The sequence below is a fragment of the Pseudochaenichthys georgianus genome, chromosome 5 (genome assembly GCF_902827115.2).
Source record: "Pseudochaenichthys georgianus chromosome 5, fPseGeo1.2, whole genome shotgun sequence".
Taxonomy (NCBI): Eukaryota; Metazoa; Chordata; class Actinopteri; order Perciformes; family Channichthyidae; genus Pseudochaenichthys; species Pseudochaenichthys georgianus.
Genome location: NC_047507.1, coordinates 18434955 through 18454335, shown reverse-complemented (window position 1 = coordinate 18454335; position 19381 = coordinate 18434955).

Below are 19381 nucleotides of genomic sequence, written 5' to 3'. Positions count from 1 at the left end.
TCAGGGAGCCTCTTCATGGATCAGTTTCAATAATCATTTAATTGATTTTATTTTATGCAAATGCTTAAAACATGCATCAAGAAACATAGTGCAGTTAGAGGCAGGAGACGTGTTTAAGGAATAAAACGATGATTATTAAACCATGGCCTCATTAAGGAAAACTGTAACGTCTCTGGCAGTCATGAAATATGAGTTTAGGGGTGTGTGTGTGTGTGTGTGAGTGATGGATCATTGGAGCTATGTGCAACTCAAGGCATAAGCTCGAACGGGAGCTGCCTGGACGCTGCAATCATGTTGCCCACTATCCGTGCTGACTTTTCGTACACTGTCTGGCTTCCTGTATAAAATCAAGTGCTCGGCGCAGTTGTGGTGAAATGTCGCTCCTCTGTTTTCATTTAAACAGCTCCTTATATCCGTTAGCGCAGCTAGCTAGCACCAGATGCTGTTGCGTGAGACATTATATTCAGCAGAAGTCTCCACGTTTGCAGTCAACCAAAGTAGCTTGTAAGTATGCTAACGGACAGAAGAAACACACGACCACATCGCTCAGAGTTTGGCCTGGAGTACTGAGCCGTTTATTGTAACTGCGCATGCTCATTAGCATCACCACGTTTCAGGCACATTCTGATGATGTCATACACATGAACTGAAACATGACTTTGTTATTATACAAATATGCTCAACTTGTAGCACATGTTGAAGCAAATTGTGTTTGTCTATACTTGTGACTTTGATACTAATCAGATAATAATTGTTGATATTGTGATGTTGATCAAATTGTTCTTGTGTTCTTTTCAAAGGGGGTGTACTCATTTATGATAAGCACTGTATATGTTTCTGCTAAGTAGGCAGAACACAGTCCAGTCGAAAGCAGCACAGGGAGCGACCCATCAGGCAACACAAGTGGCAGCAGAACATCAGGCATCAGAGGCAGAGCGTCAGGCATCAGAGGCAGAGCGTCAGGCATCAGAGGCAGAGCGTCAGGCATCAGAGGCAGGGTGACAGGGTGTGCAGCAGCAGAGCAGCACTGAGATAAGTTCAGGGACCTGTGGAAAGACAAACAGGTGGTTTTGATTAGAAAGATCCATTATGTCTCAACTGAAACTTGTTAAATGGCACCATTGGAACAATAATGACTTCTTTGTTGTGTAAAAAAGTTGCATAAAATATTGTTCTCTGATGCTCATTATTAAATGACTGCACATTGATTTTGTTCTTACACTCAGATTCTGTAACGGTTGTACATGGCACTGCCAGACAAGTTCATTAGTGCTGCACAGACATGCACAATCCTATCCATCATGGCCTCTTCTCTCTTCTGTCTTTCATCCTGCAGTCTCTTCACCAGGCGCAGAGGAAGTGGGCCATCCAGAATGTGGTACCGGCTCTTCAGGGCACCAATTACTCTCTCTGCAGACCACATATCACATGTTGTTAAAATGCTGTTTATCTACATTGTTATGTTCGAGTTTCACAGGAGTAGCACAGTTGACCGTTATATCATATCGTCAGTGCATTGTGTCCTATAATTAGTGTTTCTTTTTCATGTTAAAGTGAAGAAAGATCCCCGTTAACTTCCTGTTATCCTGTTCTCTTGATATTGCACTAAATGTGAACAACAGTTCAATGTATTTAAATATAGAATAACATGTTTTTAAGATAAAATGTTATTTTAAGACACCCTACAAAGTAGGGATTACACATGTACTCGTTGATGTGATTAATTGAATAACGTCTCAGCACTTGTTAACCCGGATCTGTACTGTTACAGTAATTAATTTAGTTAGGGAAATGTGAACCACGTCAGCGGCAAGTAGCAACAGTGATTTGATGATGCAGCACACTCTGAATACCAAAAACATTCAAATGTACATACTGTATGAATCTCACTGCTGACTCTATACTTACCAATGTGAATTCTGATGGTCGAAGTCACACGAGAATTTGCAACATCTTCGGCTGACAGTTGTTTTCGGCCCCTCGTGAAAGACGGTGTGATGAGCTGTGCACCCAGAACAGCAAAGTCATCCAAAGTGAAGCCCCTGTTGGCTAAAATCTGAAATAAACATAACAAATACTTAAAAACACTACTTTACTTCAACAGCAACTCAAAAATGGTAACTATGGGTAAATAATAAATTCACAAATAAGACTTAAATTAGAAAAAAAAAACAGTTCAATTGTTACTGATCTCCTGCATGGTGGAACTTCTGAGATAAGAAGTCTGAGTTCCTTACAATATGCACATCTGAAGCCCTCCCCAGCCTTTGGAGAGATATGTGATTGAGCCAGATGGGTGACATACAATGTAATACTTCACTGTTGTCCAGTTTTTGTATTTTGAGTAGCTGAAATGTTGGCGTACATCAAATCCAACCATCGGGAGAATACATCCAGGAAAGTGCTATGTGCCAGGTCAAATATTCCACACATCATATCGGTTGAGGGGTTCTGCCGCAGTTTCACCAGAGTAATAAAGAGCTGGTCTTGTGTTGACATCTTGGATGTTTTCTGTGACTTAACAAACTGTACCAGGTACTGATGAAGAGTGTCAAATACTGTCCATGACAGGCCTGTCATGACTTTACATTTAGTGTCATTTTCTCTCACAGTGTTTACCGACATTTTCAACGTCTCCAATTCTCTGATGGCTTCAGCTCGCTCCTTCATGGCCTCATCTCTTTCTCTTCTTAAATTATACAATTCTTCATAAAGTTGTTTTCTCTCTAACTCCTGAAGAGGTATGGGAGCTTCTGATGTTGAGGATTCTGGTGCCGGGGCTTCTGGTGCTGGGCCCTCTGATGTTGGGGATTCTGGTTGGGCAGACTGAACACCCTCACGCTTCCTCCTTCTCTCCAGCCTCTGAAGTACTGACCTGGGAGACTTTGTCTTTTTATGTGGGAACAGCGAGGGTGTGTATTCTGGGTGGGCTATGTCCTCGTATTTTAAGCATAGTTTAAGACAGATCACAAACGAAATGAGAAGGGGGTGAAATACATTTTAACTGCAGAAAGCTCGGAAGCTACCACCAGTGTTGTTAGCATAGCTGTGTTTTTGTATACTCAAGTAAGGTAGCCTGCATAACGTAGTAGTTAGTTAACTTCTCTTAAAACTAGTAATTGAACATTCATGTTAACTACGAAACAATTTAACACTATTATTGTGTGAATAACGTTGTCATACCTGTAATGAAGTGTTGACTACAGACGTACACATGTTTGGATTTTGGATCCCACAGGTGGCCAAACTCATCCTCCCGACGGATCGCTTGAAGCCACCGGGTTCTTCTCCTGGGCTCTGTGCTCCCGTTGGGCAAAATATAACATTTTAGATATGGATTTTTAAGCTTGTTAGTTGTACAAAAGGGCACACAGCAGCTCCTGGGCATTGTGGAAGCCGGGCTGAAGTCGAATAGTCCATTTAGCTTAGGAACCTTCCTAAAGGAGTGAAATGACCCGGAAGTCCCTCAGTGGCAGCCACGATAAGTGCCGTTCGAATTCTCTAGAATGATGAGAATGATAGGAAAGGAGGTTTCAAACTTCCTTTATAACCTCCTTTAGCTTAGGAACCACTGGACCTGCCTAACCGACAGGAGAAGCGAAAATGCTGCCCCACAATGCCTTGCAGCCGCAGCATTTGCAGTCACTCGAGTCTCGGCCGTTCACGGAAACAACCGATTATGACCGAGAAATGATATCATGAAAGTTACGGTGCTTATTAAGCATTTTAAAACGTAGGTGGTAAGTTGCCAAAGTGCTTTGTTTTGAACGTTCATCAGTATTATAATCAAAAAGAGAAATATGAACGTTAGTTTTCACTGAAATTATCAAATAAAGTCAACATTTCAGTCTTTACTGAGCTGTGTGGGGTTTGTTCAACTTTTAAAAGATGTTTGAATGGTGATATACACACTGATAGATGTTAAGGACTAACGTTTATAATAAATACATCTGTATTGATTTTAAGATCTTTAGTTCATACAATCATACTACGTATTGGGATCATTATATTAATGTGGACCGGAGGGAGAGGGTGACGAGCATAAGTTTCACTTTCCTTTTTTATTTCAATTCCAACTTTGGTCATGAAGAATATGTTTCTCTGTTGTCCACGTTCATAAAGCAAAGCAGCAGCATCAGAGCACGGTGCAGAGTCTCTAGATGAGTTCACAGGAGTCCCTCGTTCTTATTAAACATCCATGTTGTCGTCCGCTGTATAGAAAACTGTGGTTTCCATAGTTTCCCCACAGCAGCAGACGCACACAATGACGTCCGCTGGCGCATCATAAACACGTCGGATAGTGAAAGTGCATTCGGATTCTCTAAAGTACCGCAGTCTCTTCTCCTAAGTCCTTTTGAATTCTCCTATCCACTATCCCTTAACCCCGTGACGTTTCACTCAGAGGTCAAGGAATAGACGATAGGGTTAGAATTTAGGAGCTGATTTGTAAACTACCTGACTGCAGCCGAGGGCTGCAGTCGGATAGTTTAAAAAGACTGCGGTACTTTAGAGAATCCGAATGCACTTTCACTATCCGACGTGTTTATGATGCGCCAGCGGACGTCATTGTGTGCGTCTGCTGCTGTGGGGAAACTATGGAAACCACAGTGTTCTATACAGCGGACTACAACATGGATGTTTAATAAGAAGGAGGGACTACTGTAAACTCATCTAGAGACTCTGCACCGTGCTCTGAAGCTGCTGCTTTGCTTTATGAACGTGGACAACAGAGAAACATATTCTTCATGACCAAAGTTGGAATTGAAATAAAAAAGGAAAGTGAAACTTCTGCTCGTCTCCTTCTCCCTCCAGTCCACATTAATACTAATGATCCCAAAGATTGTATGAACTATGAAAAGATCTTAAAATCAATACAAATGTATTTATTATAAACGTTAGTCCTTAACATCTATCACTGTGTATATCACCATTCAAACATCTTTTAAAAGTTGAACAAACCCCATCTCAGTGAAGACTGTGAAATGTTGACTTTATTTGATCATTTCAGTAAAAACTAACGTTCATATTTCTCTTTTTGATTATAATACTGATGAATGTTCAAAACAAAGCACTTTGGCAACTTACCACATACGTTTTAAAATGCTTAATAAGCACCGTAACTTTCATGATATCATTTCTCATAATCGGTTGTTTCCATGAACGGCCGACTGTTGAGTGACGGCAAATGCTGCGGCTGCAATGCATTGTGGGGCAGCATTTTCTCCTCTCCTCTCGTCAAGGGAGATCCAGTGGTTCCTAAGCTAAAGGAGGTGATAAAGGAAGTTTGAAACCTCCTTTCCTTTAATTCTCATCATTCTAGAGAATTCGAACGGCACTTATCATGGCTGCCACTGAGGGACTTCCGGGTCATTTCACTCCTTTAGGAAGGTTCCTAAGCTAAATGGACTATTCGACTTCAGCCTAGATGGCTCATGGGAGATTTTCCAGCGTTGCTGACCGGCCGCCATCTTGCCACAGTTACTCTGATTCGCGTTATGGATGGTAGCTGTTGTAAGGTGAGTGATCTGCACAAAAATACTCTTAACTCCCTGAAATCTTGACTGATTTACAAACGGTTTGGTTTATTAGAAACATTATTAGCATGGCTATGGTACAGGATGCTTGGACATGTTGAAATTGCAGCTTTTCTTTGTGTATGCGGTTGTATTTATTAGCTGGCTAATAACAAGAGGGTTAGTATTACAAAGTTGACCCAGCAACTTTACACTAGTGGGAGAGGCAGAACTGCTCTTTCTTTTCAACATAACTTAAAGAGCCTGTGACACCATCCCAACAACTGTTGTGCAATGAAATATTGGTCTACTAGTAATCTCGAACCGTCAGTTTAAAAAAGAAAAAGCGATACCATTCCGTTAAATATCAATAATTTCGAACATCGCGGGGAAATTCCTTCACTTATTTTGAAGTTTTGGGGGAAGCCGGAAGTGACGTCAATGCGGGAACGCTTCGAGAGCCAAACACGGACAAAGTGTGTTGTTATGCGTAGAAATGGTGAATTACTGAGATTAGGCACGTTAATGAAGTTGACTACAGTATATTCATATTTGTCAGTGCTTTCATGTCAATTCGGCGACATAAACATAAATGATCGTAGTGAAGATGATGATTACATTAGGATTAAAAATCGGGAGTGAGAGCTGCTGAATTTCCTCCCGTCGGATGTGATATAAAAACAAATCGATTATTTTTGTGGTTGTAAACTCAAGTGGATGAAACTACATTTATTAGTGCTTTCATGTCAATTCGGCGAACATATGATGCATTAAATGATCGTTTGTTTGAGCCGGTCTGCATTTCCTGATGAGAAAACAAACCGATGCTTTTTGTAGTTGTAGTACACCAACAACATGGATTAAACGTGTGTTTTTTTACCACAATGTTGGGGAAATTAATGGATAAAATGCACGGATTATTATTATTATTCCCACTCCAATCGGGACACTAGGTCCACCGTTTCCCCGCAGCGAGGCTCCTCCCGTTGACAGTTTACGTGGGCTGGGTGCAGTGGCGGACTGGCCATCGGGACGAATCCCGATGGGCCGGTACCGACGTGGGCCGGTCGGATAAGTCACCAGCACATCCCCCATAGGCGGCGCGTGAGGCTCAGGTTTGAGAAGGCTAAATAACTTCTTTTACCTGACGCTGCCCTCCTCCGGCGTCTATAGAAAAGAGATTAACTCAGTGTGCGGAGTTTAAATCTCTCAAGTCATATTACAGGATAAAGGAAATACAGTTTAAACTGCCGTATGCAGAGAAGACGCCGACGTGTCGCACTTATCATTCATATTACATCATCAATCAGTCGATCATCGATCATATAATATCATAATATATCATATATTTCCTTATCTGAGTCAGCTTCTCCAGCTTCATCTGGCCGTGCAACACTCACAGTGTCACAGACTGTATGCATAAGTATTATTTAACACATTATGTTGACGAAACACTCGAGACAAATGTAATTAAAGTCAGATCCACTCGTGTCTTAGACGTGAACGCGCTCTCAGCTGGAGAGAGAAACCCTGGCTTGATTTACCGAGTTGATAACCAGCGTCGTAGGACCGCTTAGCGAGATCTCGTTTGTTAGTTTGTTGTTGTTAGTTTGTTTGTTACTCAAACATATCCAGGGTCTGTTGAACTGGCTTCGTAGTACAGGGCACAGGTGGCTAGCAGCGCTAATGTCAAGGACACAGACATTATACATTATATTTGTATTTTACCAGGATGCAGTGACACAAATATTTACATATTTACATTTACTATATACAGCACCTGCCGCCCCTGACATCCCCACTCCCCCCGTTGACAATTTACTAGCGGTACCGAAGTGGGCCGGTCGAGAGTCCCGGGATGATTTGTAGTCCCATTCCACCACTGGCTACATGACATGATATGATATGATCGCCCATATTGACGCACCTCATTCCTAAACTTAGAAGATACAACATAAACCGATCCTTCAGCCTCATATGAGCTCTCAGACACGTTCAACATTAACCTGTCATCGCTGTCTGAGCTTGCTGCTGTGTGCACCATCGTGCGTTTACATCTGACTGTATATATATAAAGGTTTACATGCAGATGCTGGGATCCTGGACGGTGCAGCTGGAGCGCTGTGCCCGCAATGACGTCACCCATCATTTGGCGGGACTTGAAGAATCCGCGAGAAGATCCAGAAAATTGTCAACATTGAAGGCAGATTAATGGTTATCAAAGTACAAATATCCAAAATCAGTTCAGTAACGGTTTTCAAGGGGACAATATGTACTCAAATTGATGGGTTTGGATGATGGGGGAAAACTGTGTCACAGGCTCTTTAAGTTACACATGATTTCTTCCAAGTGGTTTGGCTTGTTAAAAACATCTTGCATTATGATACAGGAATTTGCTGGCTTTGTGTTTACAGAAGTTCCTGACTATGCCGGACTTTTGTGCAGCCTACGGATGTTTAATGGCGAATCGCTATCACTGGGAGCATATATCGCCACCTACTATGTATTTATTAAATCTTCATGTTCCTTGAGACGCAGCACTATGTTCCCCACATCAGGGTTTCCGTTAGCCGGTAATTACCGGTTTTTAGCTGGTAAAATTTATAAAAAACCGGTAAATTCAAAACCTGACGGTCAAAATGTCTGGTAATAATTAGGGAGGCTCCGATCGATCGGCCGCCGGTCATTATCGGCCGATATTCACTCTTAATAGTTTGATCGGTGCTCTCTATAAAGGCCGATCAGGAGAGCTGGATCTGATCGATATGGACATAAACGCGAGTGAAGTGTAACCGGACGCGAGAGAGATCAGATCAGCTGCTGAGTCTGACCGAGACACGCAGCTCTGCAGGATCACCTGAAGCCCCGCCCTCTGTTTAGCGGGCTGCAGGAGCTGCTTGAGAAACTGACGGGCTGTCAGGAGAGAGAGAGGGGAAAAGAGAGGATCCGTTTCTCCCGTGTTATTATTCAAAGTTGATGTAAACTTCTGAATAATGTACGTTATCTACTACAAGTAGTTTGTTTGAATGTAATAATTATGTTGTTTGTTGTTTGTGGAATCATTTATTGAAAAATGAATCTGAATTTTTCGATCTGTTACGATTATAAACTGAAGCAATATAAAAATGAGCCCCGTGAACTGAGTTTTAAATTGAATCCGCATGAGCATATGAGCATATCCGCTCATAGTCCGGTAATTACCTGCTAACGGAAACTCTGCTACACAACTATTATTATTATTATTGAAATATGACCGGTAAGTTTCAAATTAGTCCGGTAAAATAAATGCTGCCCGGACATTTGACCGGCGAGAGAAAATCCTAGCGGAAACCCTGCCCCACATATGTTTATGTTTGCTCAGTCTAATAAACCCATAACATGGTTGTGAAAGAATACCAAAGCTGAGGCTGGACGATGATTGATTGTTGGTGTGTGCCATGTGTCACCGTGTGTCTTATTGGTTTTGTGTTATACTGTATTTTATTGTGTGCAGCTGGTCCTTATCTCCAAGACACATTTAAAACAAATAACCTTGAACCTTGAAGCCCCATCTCTCCCCATCTGCTCCTGCTTCCTACACCACACCAAGTTGTTCTTCTTAATAATAATAATACATTTATTTTGGGGGGCCGCCTTTCATAACACCCAAGGACACCTTACAGGGGCATAGGGGCAATATAGGGAACAATTTAAACAGTGGATTTTGTGATATATCAGCCGGGGTGAGACAAGACAAACCACAAATGGACTACAGAAGGACACAAAATGACACATGGTACAGTTTATTAGGGCCAGAGCACGATGTGCTAGGACCCAACGGCGTCCTAGCACGAAGTGCAAGGATACCTATTGTTATTCGTGGTATTATTATTAGGGCCCGAGCACGAGAGTGCTAGGACCCAACGGCGTCCTAGCACGAAGTGCAAGGATACCTATTGTTATTCGTGGTATTATTAGGGCCCGAGCGCGAGAGTGCTAGGACCCAACGGCGTCCTAGCACGAAGTGCAAGGATACCTATTGTTATTCGTGGTATTATTAGGGCCCGAGCACGAGAGTGCTAGGACCCAACGGCGTCCTAACACGAAGTGCAAGGATACCTATTGTTATTCGTGGTATTATTAGGGCCCGAGCACGATGTGCCAGGACCCAACGGCGTCCTAGCACGAAGTGCAAGGATACCTATTGTTATTCGTGAAATTATTAGGGCCCGAGCACGATGTGCTAGGACCCAACGGCGTCCTAGCACGAAGTGCAAGGATACCTATTGTTATTCGTGAAATTATTCCTATTATTTTTCTGCCAGCGTTTCCTGTTTTTGAGGCCTTTAGGACGCTGAAAAAGTTGTATAATTTTGCACGGACGCCAGGACTGGTGAAAAATACAATATTCTGGAGTCAATGGGTTCAAATTGTCCAACCTGCTCGCTAGCGCCACCTATTTCAATTCCATTTTGGAAAAATTCACAAAGTCCCACCGTAACTCCGAATGACCTAATATTTTGCAAACATATCCGGGTGGACCTGCTCTACAAATAATCCAATTGGAATCCTTAGCTCCGCCTACTTTATTTTTTTTTAAATTAGCATAATTTTAAAAACACTTAAATATTCACTTAAATTTCAATTTCTTATTTATCAACACCAAACTTCGTATACAGCATCGCCGGAGGGTTATACACATTACCCTAGGAGATGAGCATGTTCAAATGATAAATATTTCCGCCATGAATTAAAACGTACTCGCAAAAAGGCGGGGCTTAGAAAGAAATGCTCCTAATTCATTAACAATGTATCCAAACATCACAGATTTTGGTGGAAACGTTAAATCTGTCTTGGGGAATAGGCACACCAAAGTATTTTCATTTTGGACTATAGGGGGCGCCAAAAACACCACCAATTTATAACTCAAGAGCGGATGGACTAATCTTTTTGTTTTTTATTTACACATACTCTCGGGGCGACTACGAACTTATATTCAAAGTGTCGCAACAAGTGCAGAATGTGGGCGTGGCCTATACATTATTTTTAAATTGCGATAGCATAAAATGAGCTTCGGACGCAAAACTTGGGACACAAGTCAGATCCCAGAACTTTTTCGAAAATGTAAAAAAAAAACGTACATTTTCAAAAAAACTGCTCACTAGCGCCCCCTATTGTGTGGTAGTCACATATAGTTTCTCAAAACTAAACGAATTTTGGCACAGACATTTCTCATGGAATTGCGGATATATTTGTAAATACATTCCATTAGCCCCGCCCCCCAAAAAGTCGGCCATTTTGAAATATGTGCGTTTTTCAGCCATTTTACGCACGTTCTTGCGAACTCCTCCTAGGGGAATGATCGGAAAAATTCCAATGCATGACAGGTTCAGCCCCTATCCCATATGATACTTAATTGCGGAGCACATTTTTGAACAATTACTCGTGGAGGTCGTACGCTAACAGCGAATACACCATTTTTGACGATTTACATGTCGCAAATTACTCTAAACTACTCGGATATAGTTATTCCGATATTCACCAAACGCTGTATACATATTCCTATTATGATCTCACACATATTTCAAATTGCCTTCCATTAGCTCCGCCCCCCAAAAAGTCGGCCATTTTGAAATATGTGCGTTTTTCAGCCATTTTACGCACGTTCTTGCGAACTCCTCCTAGGGGAATGAACGGAAAAATTCCAATGCATGACAGGTTTAGCCCGTATCCCATATGATACTTAATTGCGTAGCACATATTTGAAAAATTACTCGTGGAGGTCGTAAGCTAACAGCGAATACACCATTTTTGACGATTTACATGTCGCAAATTACTCCAAACCACTCGGATATAGTTATTCCGATATTCACGCAACGCTGTATACATATTACTATTATGATTGCACCCATATTTCAAATTGCCTTCCATTAGCCCCGCCCCCCAGAAAGTCGGCCATTTTGAAAAATGTGCATTTTTCAGCCATTTTACGCACGTTCTTGCAAACTCCTCCTAGGGGAATGATCGGAAAAATTCCAATGCAGGACAGGTTCAGCCCCTATCCAATATCATACTTAATTGAGGAGCACATTTTTGAAAAATTACTCGTGGAGGTCGTAAGCTAACAGCGAATACACCATTTTTGACGATTTACATGTCACAAATTCATCCAAACTTCTACATTTCCATTTTTGGAAACCTTTACAAAGTCGCACCGTAACTCCGAATGACCTGACATTTTGCCCACTTATTCGGGTGGACCTACTCTACATATTATGTCCTGGAACCCGAAAGCTCCACCTCCTTCATTTTTTTTTAATTACCATAATGTTAAAAACAGTGAAATATTCACTTACATTTTGGTTTTTCAACACCAAACTCTGTATACAGTATCGCCGGAGGGTCAGACACATTATCGTAGGGAATGAGCATGTTCAGTCGATAAATGTGGCCGTCAGTACTCTAAACGTGTTCGCAAAAAGGCGGGGCTTAGATAGAAATTCTCATAATTCATCAACAATGTAACAAAAAACCACACATTTTGGTGGTAAGGTTCAGTGTATATTGGGGAATAAGCACAAAAAGTAATATGCATTTTGGACTATAGGGGGCGCCAAAAACATGACAAATGTATAACTCGTGAAATGATGGACGAAATATTTTCTTTTTTTTTTAGACATACTCTGGGGATGAGTATGGACTTATATTTAAAGTGTCACAACGAATGACACATATGGGCGTGGCCTGTACTTTTTTTTTTTATGACGATGTGCTTAAATGTGTTTCGGTACGCAAAACTTGGGACACGCATCACAGCCCACGACCTTTTCAAGAATGTAAAAAAAAAAACGTAATCTTTCAAAAATACTGCTCACTAGCGCCCCCTATTGTGTGGTAGTCACATATAAGTCTCAGAACTTCACGAATTTTGGCACAGACTTTCCTCATGGAATTTCGGACATATTTGTACATACATTCTATTAGCCCCGCCCCCCAAAAAGTCAGCCATTTTGAAATATGTGCGTTTTTCAGCCATATTACGCACGTTCTTGCGAACTCCTCCTAGGGGAATGATCGGAAAAATTCCAATGCAGGACAGGTTTAGCCCCTATCCCATATGATACTTAATTGAGGAGCACATTTTTGAAAAATTACTCGTGGAGGTCGTAAGCTAACAGCGAATACACAATTTTTGACGATTTACATGTCGCAAATTACTCTAAACTACTCGGATATAATTATTCCGATATTCACGAAACGCTGTATACATATTGCTATTATGATTGCACACATATTTCAGATTGCCTTCCATTAGCTCCGCCCCCCAGAAAGTCGGCAATTTTGAAAAATGTGCGTTTTTCAGCCATTTTACGCACGTTCTTGCGAACTCCTCATAGGGGAATGATCGTAAAAATTCCAATGCAGGACAGGTTCAGCCCCTATCCAATATGATACTTAATTGAGGAGCACATTTTTGAAAAATTACTCGTGGAGGTCGTAAGCTTACAGCGAATACACCATTTTTGACGATTTACATGTCGCAAATTACTCTAAACTACTCGGATATAGTTATTCCGATATTCACGAAACGCTGTATACATATTCCTATTATGATTTCACACATATTTCAAATTGCCTTCCATTAGCTCCGCACCCCAGAAAGTCGGCCATTTTGAAATATGTGCGTTTTTCAGCCATTTTACGCACGTTCTTGCGAACTTCTCCTAGGGGAATGATCGGAAAAATTCCAATGCAGGACAAGTTCAGCCCCTATCCAATATAATACTTAATTGAGGAGCACATTTTTGAAAAATTACTCGTGGAGGTCGTAAGCTAACAGCGAATACACCATTGTTGACGATTTACATGTCACAAATTCAACCAAACTACTACATTTCCATTTTTGGAAACCTTTACAAAGTAGCACCGTAACTCCGAATGACCTGAAATTTTGCCCACTTATTCGGGTGGACCTACTCTACATATTATGTCCAGGAACCCCAAAGCTCCAACTTCTTCATTTTTTTTAAATTACCATAATATTAAAAACAGTGAAATATTACCTTACATTTCCATGTTTTCTTTTTCAACGCCAAACTTAGTATACAGCATCAGTGGAGGGTCAGACACATTACTGTAGAAAATGAGCATGTTCAGTCCATAAATATACCCGTCATTAATCTAAATGCTCATTACTGCTGTCACTTCAGCCTTACATACTTTTACTTATAATTAAAAAATTACATCTGTGTGCCATGTAGTACTTGTCATTTTGCATAATACTGTATATACTTATTACATTGCTGTTAACATTGTCTTTTTTTAAATACTGTCTACACTTAATCTACAACTTCTCTCATATCATTGAATCTACATTATGGTTGTTTATATTTATCTGTTATCTTGGACTTCTTTGCGTCTTAGGTTTACATTTAAATGTTTGCTGTGACGGACTGCGGAGCTGAGCAAAACACACTAACAGTTAGACCAAACACACTTAGCTATTCCATCTACCTCTGGAGCTAGCTAAACTAGTTATAAATATGTTTATTCTTCACTGTCGGCATATAGGGTTAGGGTTAGGGTGTGTGTGCACGCACGCACGCACGCATGCACACACACACACACACACACACACACACACACACACACACACACACACACACACACACACACACACACACACACACACACACACACACACACACACACACACACACACAACACACACACACACACACACACACACACACACACACACACACACACACACACACACACCACCCTCCGGATCCTGGGACGGGGAGATCTGCTTTTTGGGCATACTCTGCCGCCGTTCCGTGGTCCGGCTCCGCTCTGCACTTTTTAACCATTCATCTGAAACGGTCTTGTCCTCACGGAGCTTTTATGATGCTTTTAAAAGGGTTTTTATAAGGTTTATGTTTACGGAGGTCTTTAATGTTTTTTAAACACCTATCTACCGAGAGCCAGTGCACCACGCAGGGCTCCTCTGGAGCCCTGCGCTCTTCCCCAACCTAACCCTAACAGAGTTGGCGCACATGTCTAAGATTTCCTGGTCAGAAACAAAGGAACGCAAAGTCAGGTAAACAATTTAGAGGGATGACAAACGGCTCATTTCGGAGGACTGAGGGGGGGGACCAGCAACCCTCCCCGACAGGCGCACGGACGCGAGAGCCCGCTCATCACTGCGCGCACAAGTGTGACCGCAGTTTTAATATTATTCTTGGTCTTTTTCAAAGGTTCTGGATTTGTTTACAAATCTAGAAACTAAATACAAAACTAGGATGATATGAAGATCTCATGTCAAAAATAATTGTGATAAATGAGACAGAACTGGCCTGTCTGTGAGCATATTTTATGTTGGTTTGGTTCTTCTGATAAAAGGTGTGAATATCTAAATAATACACCAACATATGCTATTGTCATTAGTTGTGTCCCTGTTCTTCAAGCTAAGGCATTGCTAAATTAACAACTCTTGGCTTACAGAGTGGTAACATGAGACCGATTTTTATATATAAAATATAAATGTATTTTAATTTTATAATTTATTTATAATTTATTTTAAATATTAACAATATAATAAAATAAATGGAAATATATACACCGGCAAATATTTAATATAAATACCTTGTGTGTGTGTATAGCTATTGCTTTATCTGATTAATGTTATTTTCATATGAAAGTCCATGATTATAAGTATGCAGTATCATAACTACATCTTCGATGTTTATAAAAACCAAACTGTTTGAAAATTGGTTGAAAATTGAGCAAGCTATGGTTATTTAAATAGTAAACCATAATATTATGAATGAGAGAACTGCCTGTGGCAAGATGGCGGCCAAGTGGCAACGTCGGTCTCCATTGGCCAGCAGCGCGGGTGAGTCATCTAGTGTTTATATTAGGGCTGTCAGTCGATTACAATATTTAATCGCATGATTGTCCATAGTTAATCGCGATTAATCGCAAATTAATCGCACATTTTTGATCTGTTCTAAATGTACCTTAGAGGAATATTTTTCAAGTTTTTAATACTCTTATCAACATATGAGTGGACAAATATGCTTTATGCTAATGTTTATTATCATTTGAACAATGACAAATATTCTCATGAATATTAAACACAACAACCTCTGAACATTACAAATATTCGCCTCAATTCAACCTGAAACCTCTCTCAGACAATACAAATGGTGTGTGTGTGTGTGTGTGTGTGTGTGTGTGTGTGTGTTGGATCGTTGGAGCTATGTGCAACTCAAGGCATATGCTCGAACGGGAGCTGCCTGGACGCTGCAATCATGTTGCTGCAATCATGAATGTGCTGACCTTTTCGTACAATGTCCCACTGTCTGGCTTCCTGCATAAAGTCAAGTGCTCGGCGCAGTTGTGTGGATAGAGCGCTCCTCTGTTTTCATTTAAATAGCTCCTTATATCCATTAGCGCAGCTAGCTAGCACCAGATGCTAACAACAACAATGCACGTAAGGTCTCTCTCTCGCTCGCTCGGGCCACACATACACACACCCTCCCGGTCCTCCCGATGGCCAGTCGGTGCCTGCCGGTGAGCGTGGAAGTGTGGTCTGCCACAAGCGAGCGGCAGGAGCGGGGCTGTCAGCATCAGCGGGGCTGTCAGCATCAGCTTGTTGATGGTATTTTAAACTCGATGCGCTCTGAAGCTACGGGGCGGCCGAGGAAAAAAAATACACATGCATTAATCGCGTTAAAATAATCAGTGGCGTTAATTTTGTTTTGCGTTAACGCATTATTAACGCGTTAACTTGACAGCCCTAATTTATATATATCTATGATTGGGACGTCCTTCAAAATGGCGTGTCTTGGTCGATTTCCGGGTCAAGTCCCGGAGGAGGGGAAGAGAGGGGTATTGGGATGAGGCTCAAGTCACCTGGGCCCAGGAGTTCAAAACTTTTAATCTCTATCCGATCAGATTTTGAAATCCCATTTTTTGTGATCCAGGATCAGACAAGTCGGCCACATTTTGTCCCTGGAGTTCAAAGCAATTCAGGATAGGATCACTCTGATCCAGATTTTGCAAGATGACTAGATCCTGAATATCAGTGCTTTAATCCTACCGAGCGCCATCTAGTGGACATGAAAAATAATACATGGAAGACAAGAGACCACATTGCAGACATCTATTGTCCGCAATTACTTTTGAAAGGTGATGACAGATGATGGACTTTTTTTTGTTGAAGATATTTTTTCTTTAATCTAAATTACATTTGCGATTGACAATCTTTGTTGTGATACTTTCATGAGCATAAACATGTATGTCATCAACATTTGCTTGAAAACAAAACAGGCCACCACAAACATGAGCGAAAAATAAAATTGATTTGCCATGAAGGCTAAAAATGGTGTATTATTTCAGTTAACAAACTTTTCCATCTTATTTATATTGAAACACATTTTTAAATAAATGGTACAGTACATTTTGCTCTGGTAATCCACTGGAAATCCACCCCTCTGGTGGGATCAGGATAATCCAGTTTTTTGGGATCAAACTGATCCCAATCCTGTGTTGTCGGTTTGAACTACCCGTTTTGAAGATTTGATCCAGATTGAAGCATGGATTGGATTTCCTGATCTGATCGGATATCAAAGTGATCCTAATCCTGTTGTTTGGTGTTGAACTCCCCAAAATCCAAATCTGATCTGATCAGATAGGGATTAAAAGTTTTGAACTCCTGGGCCCTGCCGATATCCTGCCAATCCTTTCATGGAAAGTGCTCCCTGCAGGTATAAAACATTTGGTGACATCAAGTAACAACTAAGGAATCATATAATTCATAAATTGTCAAAGTATTGATTTTATGTTTGGAAATCATGATTCGCCTGTCACTAAAGTGGACGTCATGCATCACTGGCTATATTTCAACTAAACTTCATGCTGTTACTGCTACTGTTCTTCTTGAAAATACCTAATTTGCAATATATTTTTGGGCCTTAAATATATATACTTAAGTTATTATAATGTAATTTTAAGTTTGAACATCTTTATTTATCATTTTTTCCAAATGTACAAGTTTTCAGTTTAGACTTTAACCATAGACTTTAACACATACTGTCCACCTGAGTGGACATATAAAACATTTTTTTCCTAAATTTGAAAAAACTAGATGAAAAAAAACTAAAGTTAAAATCTTGTTCTCATTCATAACACTCCGTTCAATATCTCACTTTGGGATACGCCTCCCCGCGAATGCCTCAGAAGCATCAATCTCATTACGCCAATCCTGATTGGCTGGTGATCTTGATGACCACGTCAGGGAATCCGACCACCCTTTAAGTAGCTTGCGCTACGACGCAGCGTCATTCAAACACCTCTTCTCGCTTCGGAGCACATCTCTAAATGTGTAGTAGCCTGGCTAGCTTAACTGTTCATAGACTGAACCACTCTAAGCTAACTTTCGGTCGCCAGACGCTTGCCGGCTACACTTGCTTCGCATAAGATTAGAATATTAACACACCAGTTAATACTCAATTCTGCCCCGCCGTTTTTTAACGGTAAGGGTTTTTGATATATTGAACAGTAATATACCAGTTGTTGTTCCGTCCCTCCAAGTCGGCACTCCGGCTATCCAGGATGGACCCTTCTCTTCCTCACACCAGAGGAGACGGAGGCTCTGAGGCTCAACTTTGCGGCAGCGGGTATAAAATATCGAGCACCAGGTCTGCTCGTCCTGTCTTGGGCTGGAACATGCCCGGAAGGCTATCGACGCCCCCGGTTTGTGCGGACACTGTGCCCGCTTCACCATCAAGAGCCTCCGCCGACGGCTAGCGCGCTAAGCTAGCCTGTCGGGAGGAGATCCTTTCATGTCTGGCGATGTGCCGGCCGGCAACCGAGACATGGAGGTAGCCGCCACGGAGGCTGAGCCTTGCGCTGAGGCTAGCTGGGGCTCCCAGCTGGTCCTCACCGTGGTTCCGCTCGCGGAGGATGTCCTGAGTTGGATTATATAGCGGAAGACGAAGAGGGTGCCTCTGAGTTTCTCTTATCCGACTCAGACGAAGACGAAGATGATATTTTCGTCTCATCCGCTCAGGCTGCCAATCCTGATGCTGTGTCTGCTCCTCCGCAAAAGCATGCCAGCTTCGCCCCGTCTCAGCATGGACTTGCAAGCCGTGTGTCAACGCGCTGTCCAGGCTGGACATCCCCTAGCCTGAAGTAGCAAAGGAGACCACCAGGTCTCGCTACGAGGGGAAGAATTTCCCCAGGCTGCGAGGATGGCAAGACAGCTTCTCCCAGTTTTTCCAGAGCTGCTAGACGATGTGTCTGTCTCGTGGAGAGACCACCCGTTCAGCAGTAAGTCCCTGATCCAGGGAGCTTCCTCTTTGGATTTTGAGGGCATGGAGAAACTCGGCTTGCTTCGCATGCCTCCTATGGAGCTGCTTGTTGGAGCCCACCTCCAACCGCGGCTGTCTTCGGCGTCTAACAGGAACCCCACACTGCAGATCGTTTTCAGTCAGCAATGACCGAACGGGCTTACAAAGCGGCGGCTTTGTCTGTCAGGGCGCTCAATGTCTCATCGATGCTGACTGCTTACCAAGCAGAGCTGTGCGAAGACATGACAAATAAACCTGAGCCTGCTGTGTGGGATGAAATGAACGCCATCATGGACATTTGCCACCACGTGCAGCGCTGTGCGGTCCAAGCCACGGGTAAGTCGCTTGGGATGATGGTGGTGCAGGAGAGAGCCAGGTGGCTTAACCTGACGAACCTACCAGACCGGGAGAAAGAGGACGTGTTGGACATGCCAATTGTCCCCGAAGGCATATTTGGCACTGCTCTGGCTTCGATGCAGCAGCGGTGTGAGGCTAAAAAAAGAGAAGACGAGGCTCTCCAGCAAAAGTCAC